Source organism: Solanum verrucosum, unplaced genomic scaffold, assembly GCF_900185275.1.
Source record: "Solanum verrucosum unplaced genomic scaffold, falcon-dt-bn FXZP01000060.1, whole genome shotgun sequence".
NCBI classification, from domain to species: Eukaryota; Viridiplantae; Streptophyta; class Magnoliopsida; order Solanales; family Solanaceae; genus Solanum; species Solanum verrucosum.
Window position 1 is genome coordinate 550,468 of NW_026020129.1, and position 22,719 is coordinate 573,186.

Below are 22,719 nucleotides of genomic sequence, written 5' to 3' on the forward strand. Positions count from 1 at the left end.
TCTGCTTGTTAAGATCTTTGATATTATCTTGTATAGTAGGGTGCAACATGATACAGGTCTATATTGTGTGATCCTTTCTGGGTTTGGGATTTTTGGGAACAATGTAACTGTAGTGCAGTTGATGGCCTAATACATGGTTTGTCTTCTCCTACTATGGGTCATGCCTTTTTGAAAAATACTGCATTGAATCCATTACATCGTGGTGCTTTCATATCATTTATCCCGTTCAAAGCCTCTACTACCTCACTTCTGGTCACTGATTTTATTAGTAGCATTTGTTGTTTCCTATCCAAAACAGGTCCGTCCTTCATTACTAAAGGATTAACCATTGGTAATTGTTCAGCACATGATCTCATGATCCCAAGAGATTTTTATAGTAGCTAAGCACTTCATCTTCAATTTTGTGGGATGAGTTACCACCACTCCATCTGCATTTGTTAGCATACTTGCTCTATTATGTGTTGACCTCTGTTTCAAGTTGGCAAAAAAGTATGTTGTATTTGAATCTCCTAACTTCAACCACTGTACTTTTGACTTTTGCCTGATTATACTTTCCTCCACATTTAACCATTTCTAAAGTGTCTCTTTTGCTTGATTTTCAGCTTCAGTTTTCTCTCGGGGTTCCCATGTCCTGTTGTAATAGTTCTAATTGGTGTCTGCACTTGTGTATTTTGTCCTCAATTCCACCAAATTCCTTTACATTGAGTTTATTCATTGCCTGCTTAACATTCTTCTGATTTCTCCAAATACTTGCGATTTTACATCTTCCCAAGTTCCTAGACCACACTTCATCCACAACTTTAAGAAATTTTTCATTACTTATTGTCAGAAGATGCACGTGTGGCGCACGAGATGCACGTATGACTCACGAGATGTACGTGCACGTGATAGTAAGTTTGAGGCACAACTATTTTCAGAGTCCTTTGATAGGTGACAGCCATATTCACAATTATACAAACCTTTCTAGCTTTCACCAATGATATTAACAAGTAGTCATTATAATTATATAGCGTTTAAGTTACATACATGCATCATAAGTGTAAGATTTTTTACACAATCAAGCCACTTATCTATTGACAGTGGTGGTAGAGCTTCACTGTGATGAATATAAGTTATAGATATCTATCTTTCCTTAATGATTATAAATTTTGTTAGTCAACAACTTGGAAATTAAAAAAAATACGTAAATGTTTAGAAAAAAAGGAGGTTTCTATTTTTGCTATGTTTATTCTCGTTTCCATTTCTGTGCTAGACTGTGGTCCAAATTTATTTATATTATATACTCTCTCCATTCCGGGCACTTTTCGTGGTCCTAAATTGGTTTTTAAATTTACAAATTCGCTACAACATATCGGTTGGTCCAATAATGAATTAGGGTTTGTCGTATAGACATAGTTATAGAACGGTGTATTGACTAACTCTACTTTTTTTTTTACGTAAACTCTCCTTAAAAAAAGACTTTTTTTCACTATTTTAAATGCAAATAAATTATAAAATTCTTCTATATTACAAAAAATATAGATTAATAGTTAATAACAAAAAAATAAATAGGTTTGCAAGTTTTTGACTTTTTGGCAATAGGACTAATAATATATAATTATATATTATTTCAAAATATTAAGTGAGGCTAATATACCTAAGTTAAGAGTGTAAGTATGGTAATTCTTAACGAGTTAACAATTTATTCGATAAGGAAATTGAATAATCCGACCCCACACCAATAAACCGTTAATTATAAAATTCTAATTCATTCACTAACCGTTTATTCGATAGCCCAATATCAATAAGCCAATAAACCAATTTTACGATTGGCTTTTCGGTTACGGTTCAATTTTGAATACCATATCTAACACCCACTAATTAATTTAGAATAATCTATATATTTGAGAATGTTAAGTCAAAACCTATTAATTAACCCAAGTTTAGAAATTGATTAGCTAGTTTAATGCAAAAATCCGGTTTTATCTAAAATAGTAGTAGTTGTTTCTTTCAACATATGATTTTAAGTTCTACATTAAAGGAGAGTCAGTAAAGTAATTAAGTTGTAATTATTTCCTTATAAACTACCTTCAAATATCCATTTTCAAAACAATTATTTTTCTTTAGCCATAATAAGTTTTAATCTCTCGGGCAGGTGTGAATTTTTTAAAAGTGCCTAATACCCTTTATAAAAATATCACATGAACTCTTTTCTAGACGTTGATTTATTTTTATTTTTTAAAAAAAAGGTGTTTCTTTAAATTGCCTTAGAAACGGTTATTTAATTTACTTAAGAAATTAAGTAATGATTCTTTTATTTTGGAATAAGGGACTGAAAAATATCCAAATTTTGGTCGGATTTGTTGTTGCGATATTATACTTTCATAAGGACCTATTACCTCCCTAGACTATTTAATACCGTATTTTTTACCCCCTGAACTATTTAATAGTGTATTTTAAAGGCATATATGTGCCCACGTGGACACATTACTATTTATAATTTTGCATTATTTTTTATGTCCACGTGGGCAAATATATATGTTTGAAATACGGTATTAAATAGTCTAGGGAGGTAATAGGTCCTCATGAAAGTTTAGTATCGCAACAGCAAATTCGACCAAAATTGGGGTATTTTTCAGACCTTTATCCCTTTTATTTTCAAAATAAATTGGTCAAGTTATGAAAGTTTCGACTAAATTTAAAATAAGCTATAACTTTTATATATAAAATAAAAAAAGGCAAAAGTACTCATTACCCCTCTGAACTTGAAGCTTTTTATACGGTGTACACCTAAACTAAATTTCATTTTAATTACCCCCGAACTTGTTTATTCCTTCGTCGCGTACACCTTTTTCGTCCACCTGCTCCTATTGTGACTACACGCGCACGACAGCTGGCAAAAGTGGTGATGTAGATTTCCACCTGGATAAATAATAGCCATCTAGATAAATAATATTGCAAAAAATAAATTCATTAAATTTAAAATTCATTGTTTAAAAGTTATTTTTGAATAAGGGATGATTTCGCAGAACTCCTTCTGGATTTGGGTTTTTCTAGACGTGAAGTTGGTCAATTAAATTTTAAATTTGTCTGAAATTCTTACCAAGTAAGTGTTAATCTTTGTTTCCTTTACTCTTCATTTACATTTTGCCCTATTTTTCGTTTAAAATGTGCCAAATATTAAAATTCATCGTTTAAAAGTTTTTTTGAGTAAGGGCTGATTTCACGGAACTCCTTGACTTTCAAATTTGTCTGAAAGTCTTACCAAGTAAGTGTTAATCTTTGTTTCCTTAACTTTTCATTTACATTTTGCCCTAATTCGTTAAAAATATGCCAAATATTAAAGAAAAATGGAAATTTTATGTTTTTTTACCGTTGTAGCTTTGTGATGTGGCAAAAAATCACTTCCTCACGCACCTAGTAGAGTGTGTTGTCAATTTCTACGCCGGGTGGACAAAAAAGGTGTACGCGACAGAGGTATACGCGACAGAGGTGTACCGTATAAAAAGCTTCAAGTTCAGGGGGTTAATGAGTACTTTTGCCAATAAAAAATTGAGTGGCTTTTTAAGTGAATATAAAAATTGGAGTGATCATTTAAATTATATATATTAATGTATGAGAGTTGAAATATTTTAGTCTTTGATAAATATCACTCAAAAAAAATAATCCTTTATATGTAAAGAAATTCAAATCTATTTTTGTCTTGACCTGCTAATGTTTTGAATCGCCCTATCCTATCCTTCTCCGTTAGCATATTTCGTAAATACTATTCTGCCCCATTTTAGGTATGTTATATTTATTTTTTATTTTGAAGATATTTCTTTTCAAAAATACCTTTTTGATAGGTTTGGATGGGTATTGATCAGCACATTTATTAGCTCAATTCATTGAATATTGGGTTGCTATGTAGCCTAAATTTTTGGACTAATTAATGAGAAATCTTGTCAAAATAATACTAATGTTTTGAGCCTATCCTGCTCTATTAGCATTTTTCGTAAAAACTATCGTGCCCCATTTCATGTATGTTATATTTATTTTTCACTTTGAAGATGATTTTTTTTCAAAAATACCTTTCTGATAAATTTGGATGGGTAATTGACCTACACATTTATTAGTTCAATTCATTGAATATTGGGTTGATATGTGGTCCAAATTTTTGGACTAATGAGGAATCTTGTCAAAATAATTTTAAAAGACTATTTTTTTTATTTTGACATGTTATGTATAGTCATAATAAAGAAAAGGAATAATTTTATAGGTACTAAATTTTTTTAAAAGAGCAAATAAAATCATTGAAACTTAGTAAATATTGACGAACTAGATTATGACTCATTACTTGATCTGTTTTAACTCAAACAAATCTGGATTCAATTGGGTCTTGACCCACCCAAACTTAACCTAATCCGCTTAATTGTCTCCCCTAATCGAAACATTATATTATTATAGAGAAATTTGATATCTCATGAGCAACATTCTTGACTCATATGATAGCAAGTTTGAGGCACAACTATTTTCAGACTAATGTCTATTTACTGTACTTTGTATTGATTTTATTTATTAGGCCAGGCCACTTTTGGGCCTGGTCTTGTACATTAATCATTTTGCATTTTAGTATAAGGTCAACCTCATGTCCATTAAACATAGGATTTTATAGACTATCAAAAAATAAGTTGATATGAATTATTTATATCAATAAATAGTACTCCTTCTGTTCCTAATTATTTGTCCACTTTTGAATTGACGCACATATTAAGAAAATAATTAATGACATAGTGAGTTTACCATTTTACCCCTATTAATTATGAAGTGGATGAAAAGTTCTACATTTTTCAAAGTAATTAGTCATTTAATTGAGGATATAATAGGTAAAAAAAATTGTCATTTCTTGATTTGTCAAAATGAACAAGTAATTAGGGACAGAGGGAGTAGTATTTTTTACTTGAAGTTATCCTTGTAAATTTTCTTATCTGATTGCGCCAACCCCAATGTTGTACTATGAAAATATGGTAGCACTGAAAACATCATATTGTTATGCTATGAATCATTTATATCATCAAAGTTGATCGATAAATAAGTGATCATCAAACGAAAGAAATGTCTCGTCACTTTTACTTAAATATAAAAATAATGTAATTACTATTCAATAGTTTAACATATATACTGTCACCCTAATTATACATATTTTCTTTAATTTTTGTTTTTGTCCTTTTCTCATTTTAGACTAACAAAACAAAATACAAAGACAACATATTATCTAACTAATTTTAGACTAACAAAAATATATTAAAAAAAACTAATTCTTGTTTAAGAAAAAAAGAAGAAGATTGCTTTCAATTGCTAAAAATAATTGTTTGAATAAGCATTGATTATGGCTCTTTCGTTTGACCTGCACCAACGACCACGTCCATTCATGTATATGTCTATTATACCAATACAATTTTTATAATATTATATTATATATTTTCAATTCCTTTTTTCTTTTATTTAGATAGAAAAATTATTTAATAAATAATATATTTGTATCCTTTTCAACTTTAAACTTCTCATTTTTACTTATAAAATAAAGTTGAGTTATTTTTGAATTATAAAATAAAATTGAGTGACTTTTTCAATAAATCGTTGAATTTCATTAGGCCTTGAGGTCACCCAACACTCCCGTAAGGGAATCACATTCATTTACTAGCAATTTAATAATATACATAATGTGAAGGAATATAAAATTAAGTAACTAATAGCTTGTCTAGCATTGCTGTTAAAAATAACTTATTTTTAGAAGCGCTTTTTTTTTTTAAAAGGGCAAACTACATAAATTTCGATAGTTTAGATCTTAATTAGTAAGATTCACGTTAGTTTAGAATATTACTTCATATATCATATTTCGACATTTGAATACATGTATCATGACTTGCCAGATACATGTGTATCCGACAGTTAAAAAATCGAGATACATGTTTTATTATTTTTTAATTAAATATTTGTAATTGTTATCCTTAATTAAAGAAGTAATTGAGTATTAATTAAGAGAAAACTACATAATTAGACATACTTAACTATCATATATACATATTTTACGTGCAACATGTCAAACCGCTGGGTCAAATTCTCCTTTGTTGGGCCGTTATTTCTAGTAGATCGTACGAAGAATTATTTGTTTTCTTGATTTTTCCTCCTCTAGTGGACAACCATTCGTGTAATATATAAATTATTATAAGGAAAAGTTACAACAAAATTAGCATGCCCAAAAGTAAACCAATCTCTTGGACTGCTACGAAAAATATCATTGGATTCAATTTCATGATTGTATTCCAGTCTGAGCACAACATTCTTATGCACCCATGTGGCTGGTGTATTCGGTGGTTTACATTGTTAGGGCAGTTTTACAGACTTTTTATTTTTATTTTTATTTTTATAATAATTTATTCTCTTTATTTCAATTTATGCGATGCTTTTCACTTTTGAAGAGTCAATTTAACTGATTTTTAAAGTTAAATTAAATTCAATAAACTGAAATTTTTAATTCAACTAATTGTGAATTGATGACAAAATTGGTTTAATCTCATATGGGTTTACAATTTTTTATTTTTTTTTAAAAGGAGATACTGAGGTTAGGATTAAGGTCGATATCAATGATACAATATTTGGAACTTCTTAATTGAAGTTTGTAAAACCTCAAATGTGTTATTTGAGCTCTTTTTCGCTATTTTTTCTCTAGGACTAATTAATTCTTGATTAATTGCAAGTTTTCAAAGTATTTCGTGTAATATTTTCTAGATATTGTGAAAAAGTTTCAAATAATACTGCAGCTTTTGCTAAAATCTTATACTCTTTTATAACCTTGTTTGATATCTTTCTTGTTAACTCTTTTTAAGTTTGAGTAGCAATTTTATTCTTCCAACTTTTTGTAAGAACCTCTCTAAACAATTTAGCAGATAATTCATGTGATAAATGTCACATAAAGTGATGAAGGGTAAGTAAATGTAGTCCATAATGTGTTTGAGAAAATGACATTTTTTGTATGATTGAATCCATAATAGCAATGACAAACAAAAACCTAAAAAGAGTAAATTAGTTGGTAAAAGCAAAGGCTATATGTCCCAAAAAGTGATTTGTTTTTAGAAAGGTTGAGTGTAGCATTAATAAGGAGACAATAAAGGCAACCATTATGAACTTATCTACTATTCTTATTTTTATTTTATTTTTTTGATTTAGTACAATGTTCATTGCATTTTGAAGTTTTATTGGGATTTGAATATCATTAGATTTTGGAAATCTTTGATGCAATACGGACCTACAAAAAAGTTTTGAAATACTCTAGTTGATACTATTCGAAGTTGAGTAGAAAAAAAAGTATTTGAACAAAAATACAAATGACTTTAATTTCATGAGTAAGAATATGAAAGAACTTGAAAAACTTCTAAGAACAAAGATCAGCCTAATAATATCTGTTGATGGTGTGAAATAACTTTCTACTATCGAATTTCAAAAACCACGAGAGGCTCTCCACATTTCCTTGATCCGTCTCAGGACGAAATGGAAACTTGATACGAGTGAAAGTGCGATGTGTATGGAGACTTGAGATCATAAATAAACTTGATGTAATAACTCATATTCATTTGCAATACATGTTCTTACTAAACTAGACACATATCAGTTATAAGAAGTATGATCCTAAAAGTGACTTTATGTCTTTTCAAACTTCAAATTCTATATTTTTAAGTTTGAAGTTGAATTGATGGGGTCAAAAATTGAACAAGTGAGGTCATTAATTAGAAATTCATAAATTAAGAAGGCAAGACAAAGAAGTATACTCTAATAAATTGATAGAATAGGTTGGTAATTAAAATACAGTATTTAGTAGATACAATATAATCTTAAATTTGGTTAACCTTTTAGTTACATCTGAAATATTTGCTAATGATAGTGTTATCCCCGATATAAGGGATGACAATCAAATCGCATTACCTTTTTGTCCCTTCCTAATTAACCTATCCTTACTCTTAAGCAGTGAAAATATTAGCACTTTATATTATATTTTACAGTACTTAATTTTTTAAATATTTGTTTTTTTGGATTTTTGTTCATTTGTAAATTTTTGGGGCCCAGGGGCAAGAAAACCCGGAGTTGTGCCGTCCACTATCCATGTTTTGGATATCTCATTTGGCAAATTACTAGCTTCTCTAATTCATTATTTTAATGTAAAAAATATATATATCACTTTAAAATAATAAAAAAAAGAGAAGTCGCTCCTTCAGTACTTACCAGATAATATGCAAAGATGGAATACTGTTTTTGTTTTAAATAACCTCTCTAACTCGAAACTAGTCTTTCTAATATGATCTACGCATACTTTATCCTTGCAGTCGTTGACCTCAAAGATTGTACTGAATATATTGTCGTTAAAATATTGTTTTTTTGTTCATGTTACCTTACCTATGTTTGGATCGAGCTGAAGATGATAAATGCAGCAAAGTTTAAAAAAGATAGGTGAGATAATAATAATAATAATAATAATAATAATAATAATAATAATAATAATAATAATATGCTCAAATTGTTTGGGATTATTTATTCTTTAATAAATACTAAAATAACTAGGCAATTCTTTTGTATTTATGGTTTATATATATACGGTAACTTTTGAAATAAAAGATTTTGAGAAATTGACAAAGTTGATCCATTAGATTTGGGGGTATGTTTAAATTAGTCCTTTAGAATAGCTCTTAGCAGTTTTTGGTCCTTGAAATTTACTAAAATTCAACACTTATGGTCCACATCAAATATTAAGAAGTTTTGTCTATTAGATTTAACTGGAATCGTGAAAGAATTCTTTCTAAGGGGATCTCACATATGGGTGTTGCGGTTTATGCAATTTCTGTTATTTTTGGACTATTTTTAATGTCTAATAGAGGATGCAATTTCTTGCTATCGTTTGCCGTTTGTCTATTTGACCATATTTTCCTGACATTTCTTGTTAAAAAAAATTGTTTCACAATTCATATTAAATGAAATAATTAGAGTTTGTTAAATATTTGTGCTACCAAAAATGCTCACCTTCGAAAACTTAAAAAGACCAAAAACTATTCATTACATTTAAGGTACTGTATTTTAATTTAATCCTCTCCAAATATAATTAAGGAAACACTACTTTTCTCATTTTCATATCTCTTGGTTATTCATATTATGAATATAACCATTTCACATGACATTATAGAACAATAATAGTAACAATATATTGAGCGAAACTTTATAAGTGAGGTTTGGAGATTGAAGGATAGACTACACACAAATCTTACTCTTGCTTCATGAAATTAAGAAAAGTTAATAGACTCTTATTAAAATAATTCTCCTTTTAAGAATGACAACTATAATTCAAGTTAATCTTTGCATGCATGCACTGTAACATGTCAGAGTTAAGCGTGTGAGTTACTTGGATCCATAATACAATGTATTTAGTTTTTTTTTTCCAAAGTTGTATACATAATCAGGGGCGGACCCACGTTGGTTCCAGGGGGTTCACGAACCCCCTTGGCAAAAAATTACACTGTATATATAAGGTAATTTTCTGTATTTACGTGGATATATATATATATATGTTGAACCCCCTCAATGATAAGGAGAAAGAGATAGCCCAGTGGCAGGTTCCTTGAAAATTAAGTCTCATGTTGAGGGTTCGAATCCTTGATTAGCGTTTTATTTTTTTCTTTTTCAGTTTCAGTTTTTTTTTTAAGGTTTCAGTTCCGTTTTCACGTTTTTTTTAGTTTTTTATTTTATAGAACATGCTAAAAGTGTGGTTTTAAACCCAAAAAATTCAAGGGTCCGCCACTAAAACTAAATACTACTACTTTCTTGAAATATTGTTTTGTTAGCTTATATATACACGCTTATACTTTTATTTTTCGAATCCCCTGAACGAAAATCCTGGGTCCGCCACTGTACGTAATACAATATTGTCGAATGATACTCTTTGCATTGCTTGTATTAAGCTCTATCCACTTGTTAGGTTTCGATTTTGACAAAACAGATTCGATTTAACTAGAACTTCACTTAATTCAACTCGAGCTTGGTCGACCCAACTCAATCAAATATTGCACACTTGACATACAAGAAAGTGAAAACGCACCTTGTGAGAAAGGCCACCACCCACGTAACATAAGTTACTTGATATTCCATTTTAATTTTTTTGTCCTGCTTTTTCTTTTTTCAAAAGAATGTTCTTTTTTGATAACTTGGATATTTTAACTTTTCAATTGACATATTTAATATTATATGATTAAAAAGTATTTTGATATATTTTATATATTTTTAGCTTATGATGGTAAGATTTAAGAAAAAAATTTATTTATTGAGAGAAATATTTAAAGCACCCCCTGAATTTGGTGTAAATTATTAGTTTCATCCTTGAATTATTGACAGCCTTGAAAATAGTCCTCTACTTGACTAACTAAATTTAGATACACCCTTAATCAGTCGTATGACATAGTAAGTGATCTTAACTTCTTGTAGGAACACGTAACTCTTAATAAAAAGCCGAAAAAGTATTGAAACTCCTGTATGTATATAAGTTCAGTTATAGTCAATGAAATGAGTTTTTTTAAGGCTATCAATAATTTCGGAATCAAACTAATAATTCACACCGAATTTAAAAATGTTTTCAATACTTCTCTATTATTTTTTTAAAAAAAAACACACAATTGGAGTACTTATGAGTAGTTAGTATACTTCTTGTATATATGTATGTATAATGTATATGATGTGAATAGAAGTTAGAAGTGTCACATCAAAACAGCTGGCTTTGAACTCCGTAGTTTGTGGGGGTTGTGTTTGGGACTACGTATTTGTGTGCCCCAAGGCCCCGCAGCCACCACCTGAGACCCTACCCACCATCTTCTTATTTTTAAAAAAAAATTGTTTATTCAAAACAATTCATTGCGTTTGAATTCGATTAATTCAAATTCATATTACACATTATAATAATTATTATCAAAACATTTTGTACGTCTCGATTGTATCATTTCTTTCACGATCCTTTTTATTGTTATTACTATATCAATGTATTATATAGTAAATGCTTCATTATATCAATGTATTATATAGTAAATGCTTCATTACTTTCTATTTTCATATATGATATTAATCATCTACTCAAGCATTATTTTATTTTTCACAAAATAGACAAATTGAGGTCATAGATTCTCATACCACCTAGCCATAAATATTCATTGTTGTTATTGGGTGTATATTCAATGTATAACCAGTGTATAAATATTATATACTGATTATATAATAATTAATTATATTTGTAAAAGTTCGTAAATGATAAAGATTGAGATTATTTATTTTTACAGATTTCTTTTTGTACTATTGCATATTAAAAAATAATTTGAATGATTTCTAAGAATGACTATGAAAATGAGTGATCTTAAAATTACCGACTCATTTACTTCGTGGACAAAACTTCAAAGTTTGGATATGATGTATTTCTTATATGTCTACTTCTTTAATAGTAACCTCCGTTGTACCCTTCATCATACATTCTTTTAGTACACTTTGCCTTAAATTTGGACCCAAACTTCAATATTTTTTGTTTCTTAATATTTGGTTTCACCTGTTTATATTTGCGCACTGTGAGCGCAAATATTTTTTTTATTATCGAATCATTTTAAAAAATAATTATAAGTAAGTCACATTAATATACATGAGATTCGTAATCCTAAAAATAAGATAATGTACCTAAAATAAGATGTAAAAATAATAAATTGTGTAAAAATTAAATTTCTTTCAACAACGATATAAGCAACTCAAATTCTTATATTAAATATTTTGGAGGAACAACATATTAGAATTATTTATTTTTAGTTATTGATGATTTGTGAGAGTTCAAGTGTACACCTAAATCTAATGTTTTTAACCCTTGTAATTACTTCCTTCATTCCTATGTGTATGTCACCGTTTCAGATTTCAAGTCTCTTAAGAAATTACGTAAGTTTACCATTGTACCATTCATTTAGTGTTCTCTTGAAGTCAAATTTAAAATAAATGAACATAAATTCGTTTTTTTTTATTAGTTAAATTAGCCGATGAATATGAATTAATCACTTAGCTTTGCTATGTTAGTCAAATTTATACTTTCAAGGTTAATAACTCTCAAGGATAAAATAGAAAGAATAATGTTATTTATATATTAATTTTGTGAAATGACAAATATTAAGAAATGTTTATTTTTAATAAAAATGACATATAAATAGAAACGGAGGAGTAATATCAAATTCTACAAAAATTGACGTAACCTAATTAACTTGGAGTAAAGGCACTCTGCATCTCGTAAATCCAATTTTACTAGTTAATTAATCCGATAATTATGGAAGTTGTCTTGTGCCAAAGACACCTATTGGTCCATTAATAACCGGATAATTTAATTAGTTAAAATTACTTAATTAGTAAAAATATTATTCGAAAAGTGAGTTTCCTTTATTTGAGGTCCTCGTCAGCTTAGTGGTCCTTCTGCGTTTCTTCTAATCTCTATTTTAAAACATATTTAATAAACAAACAACACTTTTACTCACTCCACCCAAATGAGTTATCGTATTTGATATCTCGAGAGTTAAATTCTAATCAAAATCTTAAAAAATGTAGTTTTCATCTAATTGACATGGAAAAAGTAATAATTTATATTAGTATTGTTCATATTGAATATCTGAATTTTAATTGTAAAATATTAAATTATTGAAGATGAAATATGACAACTAATTTAAAACAACGAAAGATTAATTTTCTAACCTTAACTTTTAGTTGTACAAAAAGACGGTAGAAAAAAAAAATGTTTACAAGACATGCATGCACATGCTACATGTGATTACTTCAAGCAAAAAAGATAAACTTAATTATCTTAGCTAATTGCCGGCCGTCCAAACTTAATTAAGAAAGAGTCGAATCATATGCAGACGTATAAAAATATTTACAGAATTACATTAATTATTATATATTTATAAGTAAATCTCGTCATACGTAATTAATTGAATTATAAACATTAATTGATAATTTTTAAAATGATTAAATAACATACTATTACCTTTAGTAATATTTAAATAGCCTGACAAGGTAGTTTTAGAAATTTTGACTAAACGTGAGGCATGTATATTCAATTCCAAAGCATAGAGTATGATATATACTTTAATAACTTGAAGGTTTTTTTTAAATTAAGTTTGAAGCTAGAGTACTCTAGTTTTAGCTATGGGTTTGACATGACCCAATAATATTGGTTAAAATTTTATCTTTTTGTTAGAATCTTAATGAATATATAATTTATACAATCTAATGATCTGTCTATTCTAAAATTCATAAGTCATAAATTTAAAATTATGGAGCCATAATGTATTTTTCCTTTTCGAATTTATGAAGCGATGGGAAAGAGTTACGAAGTTTTGGTTATCAAATTAGTATACCAAAGATAGCTAGCGTCTCTATATCATATAATTTATTTTTAACTCATTAATTTCTTTTAAAAAAATAAATAAATTATATCCACTCCATCCAACTTAAAAGTCCTATGTTTTCTTTGATTTAGTACGATGTTAACTAAAAATAATTAGTTAGTGTCTGTATTTTAGGCATATGAAAGTTATTGCTCCAATTTAAGTTCTTGTGTCTAATTCTGCTCGGCATTTTGTGCATGAGCAATTTATAGGAAGTTGATTATCGATACACAATAATTGGGAGGGGGCCTTTTAATATCATGTAAAGAAATGAATTTAGGGTTTAAATCAAACTCAAAAGTTAACTCATGAGAGGTGAATAGTCCAAGACATTATATTAATCACCGATGTGAGACGAGTCTTCACATATAAAGAAATAGATCTAGCACATAATTCAACCCTTAAAGTTAGCTAGCTCATGAAGAATGTTGAACACCACTCATTTCGTTAATCACCGATATGAGACTATTCAATACTTCACCTAGCGTCTAGGATTGAACATCTATAGCATGAATAATTTAAGGAAAAACTACATAAATGAGCCATAAAACCCAAAATAATTACATGTTCATAGCTCAATCCAAAGTAATTCAAAAAATACTCATTCTCTCAAAAAAATTACAGTCCATACCCCCCCCCCCCCAACATTCATTAAAACTGATAATTTTCGCACAATTGATACTAAATCAGTATATATCATCCTTAATGATATCATTAAAGCTGATAATTTCGCTTAATATATATATAAATATATATATATATATATACACACACTATATTGGTATCATTAAGGTTTCTTGTTCCGAAATTACTCATTAGTCAATGATACTATGAGAGTATATGTATATTGTTGTGGTATCATTGAGGTTTCTTATTTAGAAATTACTCATTAGTCAATGATATATATATATTGATTTAGTATTAGTTAAGCGAAATTAGTTGGAGGTTATATAGTGTAATTATTTAATGGGGTATGAATATAAGGGGTATATGTTAGTAATTATTTAACTTTTTGGGGGTATTTGCTTAATTTCCCCATTTAAATAGGGGCCCATTATTAACAAAATGAACCTCAAGTTTCATAGAAATGAATATGTAGAAACTTTATAGATAGTGTACCTCAATCAAAGAGCAATATGTACATCAAAACACTCTTAATCATGGAACTGAGTCATTTTATATACTAACAAATTTCTCTAAATAGTGCAAGTAACTATTAAGAAAAAGATAGATGTTAATTTCTCTAAATCCTCTTATGATTTAATTTAAGCTATTATATATAATATATAATGTTAAGTGGATGTGGTGTTCATCATTTCAATATACATTTCTAAAAGTTAATTAACAAGTGATGAATGCGATCCTAACTGTCATAACCATGGTTAGCACTAATCAATAATTGCTTAATTAATAAAACCATTAGTTAATGATCAAAAAGCATTTCTTTTATAAAAGGAAATTAAGGAAAGAAATAAAGCTAGTTTTGGAATGATTCAAATAAATTTTCCACGTGTCAAGCTGTAGATGACGTGGATATTTGCTGAGTCAGCAAGAATCACATGGGTGAGAGGTAGAAAAACTATGCTTCTCAAAGCCATGTGGACAAAGTTGAAACTACAAGACAGAGGAGACTTGGATGTGTCTTAGTTGTACATTTGCATTAAATTAAACAAAATATATTTAAATAAAAATTATATTTATCACACACCATGTCCATCCAACTAATTCTATTCATTATTGTTATTGTTTTTCTTTTATTGCCACTGGGGCGGAGCCAGATAAGTCTGAGGGGTTCATCCGAATCGCATTATTTATATATGATTGAAATTATTTTTTATGTATATGTAAGAGATGTTGAATTTTCTTTTCTTCAATTTCTTCGTATATTTACTTTCTTGTATTTTGAACCTTCTTAATGAAAATCTTGACTTCGTTACTAGGTGGGAGATGGGATGGGGGTACATCTAAATAAATGATTGGACTTAGCTCTTTTTTTCCTTTTTTTATTACTTGCCACCATATTTTTATATATTTTAATTTAATTTCTCAAAATAATGTCTAAGGTAGATTCATTTAACCCAACCAACCCATTATCAAATTTGAAATACTAGTGAGCACTAGAGCCAAGACAAAATCTAACAGTTCTCACCAATTATCATTTCCCTTTAATCTGATTCACTAAATATAAAATGCTGAAAAGCATAAATATTACTCTATAAATTACTCAATGAAAAGAGAAAAAAATTGTGGTGGAATATGGGCCACTTGTTAAAATCAGAAAATTTTGGAATCATTTTTTAGTACTCCCTCTGTCAAAGGTTGATTAAAATTTTAGCATGTTCATTAGGAAAATATTATATATATATAAAATATAGTTTGTTAAATTATTTTTATTTATTTATTTATTGAAAACTAAATATTTTTCTTTATTTCATTTACTTGTTCAATACACTATTTTTTTAATTTTCTGTTTTAACAAATTAAGAGAAAAATTTTATTTTTAACTTTAATCTGATCATTAAGTAGCTATTTCTTAAATTAAATAGAGCTTATTAGTTTAATTTAAAATTTTAAAATATCAATAATAAAAATGACTAAATAAAACAAATACTAAGTTAATTTTTTTTAATGGACGAGCAAAATATAAATTGAACAAACAAAAGAGCACAATGAGAGTATTACTAGAAAATGGATATCGCTAATCACTTTTGATTTCTTTAACAGTAAGAAGAAGATTAAAAGAATATAATCAACTGTGTCTTAATTATTGTTATGGTAACGAAAATATCTCATTGTAAATGTCCGCTCAATATTTCTATGACTTTTTTTAAGAACCACGTGGTAAAGAAAATAGCTCGTAAGTCGCAAGTAGTTTATGCTTATAACTTACTAGGAATTTTTTTGGGGTGGTTGGTGGGGGTGGTTTGAGGGTAGGGACCAAATAAATTGACTTTTTCAACAATTTTTTTTTTAATTGGAAGTTGGAAGAGAGTTTTGGAAAATGTTTTCCTTAAGTTTTGAAGGGAAGTCATTTTCCTTAAATTTGAGGAAAATGAGTTGATTTGGAAAACATTTTCCAAAACATTTAACCCAACCAAACATGAGAAAATTGGAATCATACCAAACACACCCTAAATGTCCGCTCAATATTTCTCTGACTTTTTTTAAGAACCACGCGGTAAAGAAAATAGCTCGTAAGTCGCAAGTAGTTTATGCTTATAACTTACCAGAAATTTTTTGCACAATTTCATAAAAAAATATAAATTAAAGAGAAAAGACATAAAGTTACCACTAAAGTTATTCCGCATTTTCATAAAGACACCTTAATTTTGGAAGTATTCTATCACCCCACAAAACTTTTTAATATCTTTGTAAATGGGTCATTTTGACCCATTCCCTCGTCTCGTTTGGGTTGTCGCGCGTGCTATTCACTCCTCTAATATTCGTTCAACCCGACCCAACCATATTCTTTTCAGGAAAAGTCTTCTCTTTTCTTTTGTTATTTCTCAACTTTCCCTAAAATCACAAAATATAGAAAAGTCTTCTCGTTTTCTCTTGGTGTTGATAATCTCGTTGTTGATGTTTCTTGGTGAAGATTCTTGGAAGGACAAGTAATTGAAGGTCTAACAGGTTAGGGATCTACATTATATGATAAAGATCTTTTTTTCGATTAAACCATAAAAAAACATCAAATTAACGCTTTCTATTGGAAATTAAAAGATAAAACGAATTCCTACCTTATTGCGCTTGGGGAAGCTAATGAACTCGTCAAAGAGAGAGTACTAACGTTGATCTTGCTTTGGAGAAAAAGATGAAATCATAAATTTAGGGTTACCAATAGCTCTTTCGAGTTTAAATTTGGGGAATATGATGTAAATTAATTAAATAATTAATAATAAAGAAATAAAGCGACATGTGCGTGGTAACAACTCAGAAATTAAAGTTAAGGTGTCTTTATGCAAATACGGGACAACTTCAGTGGTGACTTTATGTATTTTCTCTAAATTAAACAAACAACATGCAAGTAACTTACTCAGATAACTTGCAAATTACTTTTTTTAAAATTGTAATAGCTAAATTAATCCATTTTATATACTAATCTCAAGTGAAATAAAATCTTTCGTTCTCTCTTTAGATTTCTCAGTTATATTTATTATTTCGTTATACATTTAAAATTTTAAATAAAAGAAAAGGCGTAATAATTAACAAATAACTGGTAGAGGGAAAAGTCAGAATGCCAGTTATAAAGACTAGGTGCCGCAACAAATATTACTTGGGAATAAACTATAGTATATATTTGTATTTTTATTTTTTTAAAAAGGTAATAAACTATAGTATATATTTGTATTTTTTATTTAAAAAAAAGGGTAATAAACTATAGTATATATTTGTATTTTTTATTAAAAAAAAAGGTAATAAACTATAGTATATATTAAGCTGTGGAACTTTAAAAAGTAGCCCCACAATCATTTCTTAGGAAATTGATCCATTTTCCAGACACGATATTTAATTTTTCTTCTACTTCTTGTTGGATCTGGTTAATTACAAAAATCAACTTGAAATATTAAAAAAAAAATTCCAAATTGATTATTAAAAAAAGAAAGCTTATCATTATAAACCTTATATTTTATAGGTTCTAATTTAATAATCACAAGGACCTTCATCTTTAGTTTCACTTTAATTTCTCCATGTCTAAGTGCCTCTCCATATCAGGAAATTTAAATATGTATAGAAAAGAAATAAAGTGATAAAGAATAATATAAATAATGTTAAAGAATTATAAAGGAGTGTATTGGGTCTCACGTTCCGAACGCCAATTTTAGTTGAAGTTTCATATTTACATATATATAAATTCAATAAAAACATGCACATAACACATTATAAATTTAATCTATTTTTACTAAAATATTTCTTTTTGAGACTTCGTCATTTTGACTTCTATTTCGTTTACTTGATCAACTAGCAAATTATTGTTTGAAAATAAAGAATAGCACTGTTGAGCAAGCTTTAAAATTTTCAATAAATTTATTGCAAAAACAATAAATTTAAACGAAAATCCGCATGCAAGAACATTTCTATCCTTTTTAAACAAAGAACTCGAAAGACATTGTTATGATATGGTTAAATTTATGAGCAAGAGAAATGATATATATTCTCTTGCAATATAATCATTTTATATTGCAAGCTTTCCAAACAAATCATAGTCTGATTCAAGAAAGAGTTTATACCGATTTGATGTTATTCGTGACTAATTCAGTATGATAATTTGACTACATTAAATATAACATAAAATTATATCGATCTATTATGATTTATATGTTACAGTTCACAAATTTTGAATTTTTGACTCCTATTGCTCAATTTAATCCAAAATAAAAGAAATATTTCTGTACAAATTTCAGTTTAAATAGCATCACAAAAGTATTTTTGTATGCAAATTTACCCAAAAATCGGGCGATTGGTGGTGGGGCCCGATCCACAAACACGTCATCCATCAAAATCCATTTCTCGTTGCGTTCCTGATAACCAGGAGTATACGCTCTCTGTTCTAAATTAGTCATCACATTTTATTTTTGAGTTTTAAGAATTAAATTATGATTGAGATATTAATTTTTTTTAATCATATGAACGTAGAAAGATTACAATTGATACTATTTTTCATATGATTTTGAAGGTATAAATTTTAATTTTAAATATTATATTCATAATTTTAACAAATCAAACATAAGAATTCAATATTTTCCTCCCTACCAAACACACTTAGAAAATATCCTTTTAATGCTATCAGCCTATTACTATTATTGTGTATTTGTGTGTTAGCAAACCTTCCACATAATGTCTTTAACATATTTTAGAGATTTAAATTGCAACGTGTTAAGAATTAGTTCAATTTCACATTTTATTAATTATTTGACCCAATATGTCTTTTTCGTCGTGCAATTTTTTCTTTTTTATAGAAAACCTTGCACACTTTTTTCTTGAAAGTTTCATAAGAGGGAATTTTCTGAAAAACTTTTTGGGTTCAGGACAAAAGTTCTAACAACTTCTCAACAAAAATTTCACAAAAAAGAAAACTAAAGAGCTAGAGTGCTGTTGAAATTAGTTGATACACAAATATAATATACAAATATAAATTTTAGTCACTAGTAACTTGAAACTCATTCAAAGTTTACAAGAATTTTCCATTTGTAGACTACAAGAAAATAGTTAGCTTGACATTATATTATTTTCCATTAATTGAGTCTTAACCTAATTGGAATGAGGAAAAAAGATGTAGAAAGGGTACGCATTGTACATATTATCCCTAATAAGACACTATAAATATGCATTATGATTAGGGGTGTACATGACTGGGTTGGTTCGGGTTTTTCAAATATCAAACCAAACCATTTGTGTAAAAAATTTAAATTTATAAACCAAACCAAACTAATTAAATTCAGATTTTTTCGGGTTTTTCAACCTCGGGTTGGTTCGGATTTTCAAATACCAAACCAAGCCATTGTGTCGAATTTTTAAATTTATAAATCAAACCAAACTAATAAACCTCGGTTTTTTTTTCCAGATTTTTGGATTTTTTCTGTAAAGTTTGCATACAAACATATAATTAACTTGTGCTTCCAATATTTCTTTAGTCCAACCAAAATACAATTATCTAAGGTGTTTCTTAAAAAAATAACACAAAATATGAGATGAGTACTGATGACACAAAAATATTCAATAAAAAATAATAATGAAATCATCATATAAAATAAATATTGCAAAGTCATAATGAAAATGATCATAATTTAAAAGTACTAAATCATGCTAAAATAAGTTTAATAAGTATTAGTTACATTACTAAATATTTAAGAAAAATTAAAATTAGATTATGTATTTTAATTGTCTAAACCAATGTAAAACTAAAGAACAAATATTCAATATTATTGTCATTCTTAGTGTTGAATTGATTTCCTTTTTGCATTAGTATTAATTTGATTTTGATTTTAATTTTATTATAATTATCAACATATATGAACTATAATCTTTATTGTACCATTCCGAATTCTAAGTTTTAAACTTGAAATAATATATTAAAAGATAAAAAATATGAAATAGTATAAGAAATATTTTAAAATTATATCAAAGTAAATATTTTTATGTATAAAATAAAATTTTAAAATTACATATATAATGTCGGGTTGAGTTTTTTTTAGTTAAAACCAAACCAATCCAAATATAGTCGGGTTTTTTTTTTTTCAATACCAAACCAAGTCAAACCAAACCACTAGTCGAAATTTTTTTCGATTCGACTCGATTTGCGATTTGGTTCGATTTTGTACACCCCTAATTATGATTATATCATGCACATCTTATTATATCCTATTAAGACTAAAAAATTTGTCTAACATACCATGTATGATATTTCAAGTACTCTATGTAAGGGTGAAATAAGTTCAACTAGTCATAAAATTCAAAAGAAATTGTTGGATCTTTTGTAAAATATAAGTAATATAGATCAATGATATATATATCGAGAGTAAAACGTGGAGATCATGTTATTCAAATGTCTTCAAGTGTGTATCACAATGATAAATGAGTAATGATAACTCTATTTATAGATTGATAAATCAGTTACTTTATTAAATACCAAAATTAATAGATACAATGTACATATATAGGTAATAGATGTGATATTAAAAACGTTGTCGGGAGTGATTCACAAGGTGAGGCTAGCAAAGTGTTTGCTCAAGGCATCCAAAATTTTGAGGCTTAAAAATTTTTTAATAGTGATTTTAATTTCACTTTAAACAATATTGAAAAATTATAAAAAAAAATATAAAATTTAAATTAGATAAAAAAAGAAAGTAGGATTATCTATTTTTTGTCAAAAATATTTTAGAACTTTGAATTAAATAACTCAAATCTTTATGTTAATAAGTAAAAAAATTTACAAAAACATCTAAGTTAATGTATTGCAAGCAAATGACTATTTTCTTATTAACTGTAATTATTTCTTACTCTTATAAATAATAATATTATTATGTGAGGTTAAACACTTAATGACTTTCAAGAATACTACACTAAAAACAAGTAGAATCTAAGAATAAAAAGACAACTCTAAGTTTATATTATCTTTGTGTATATATTTAATATTTTTTACCGTAATTTGACTTTAAACCACTAATTTTACTAATTAATTTGAAAATGACGAAATAATCATTTTTTTAATGAATTCGACAGTATCAAATGATGACTTAATTCTAAACAATGATGATAATGAAGATGATAGAGTGACAGATGAAATGACATGGAAAAGAAGAAGTGAACAAGAAAACAAAAGTCTAAAAAAGGAAAATAGAGTAAAAATTCACCTTGAAAATTGAGTTGTCGATCAAGAAGATTGAACAAGATTGTTTCTCTAAACTTTTGTTTTACAACAATTGCATATATACAATGTAATTATACCAACAATTGCATAGTGTTCTACGCGAAGAGCGAATGCAGTTTATTTTTAGCATGATTTTATTTATTTAAGTATAATAATGAAACGCAATGTTAAATTGGACATAATTCCAACAAATTAAAAAAATAAGTAAAATAGAAGTAAATAATAAAGATATTTTTAAGTTAATAAAAGAAGTAAATACAATTCTAATCCAATTTTTCATTTGTTTAAAAAGAAATTAATTCAGTATTGTTTGATTTTTATCATACTCGTCTTGCTTATTATCGACTAAAAAAAGGTAAATTAAAAGAATCAAATTCGATATCATTATAATGTTTTTTTTTTTCACCTTATAAAATGAAAATTTAATTTACTTGATGAATTTATAGAAGATGGAATTGTGGCAACACCCAAAGTAGAAGGTGTTTGGTTGTAAATTGATACTAATCATTGGACAACGCATATACTATAAACAAGTCAAACAACAGATAGATAGAGAGAGAACTGACTAAAAAATATAAATATAAATATAGAGAGCGTGAAATACACGCGCGTTGAAAGTGCGTGACCTCGTAAAAGGCGGGGAGCAACTCGTCGTCTCCAATTTAAAAAAACAAAAAACAGAGTGATCCCTTTCTGTCTAATTGACACCACAAAATAGTAACAAAAATTACTACTACAACTATATTATACTCTCTCACTACCAACTAAATCATTTCTTCTTAAACAATTACAAAACAAGAGAGAGAAACAAACTTTTTTTTTTAGAGAGAGAAAACAGAGTTCTTGAAGTTTTTTTTTTTTTTTTTGGCTAAAAGAGTACTATGAATGTAACCAGAAAAA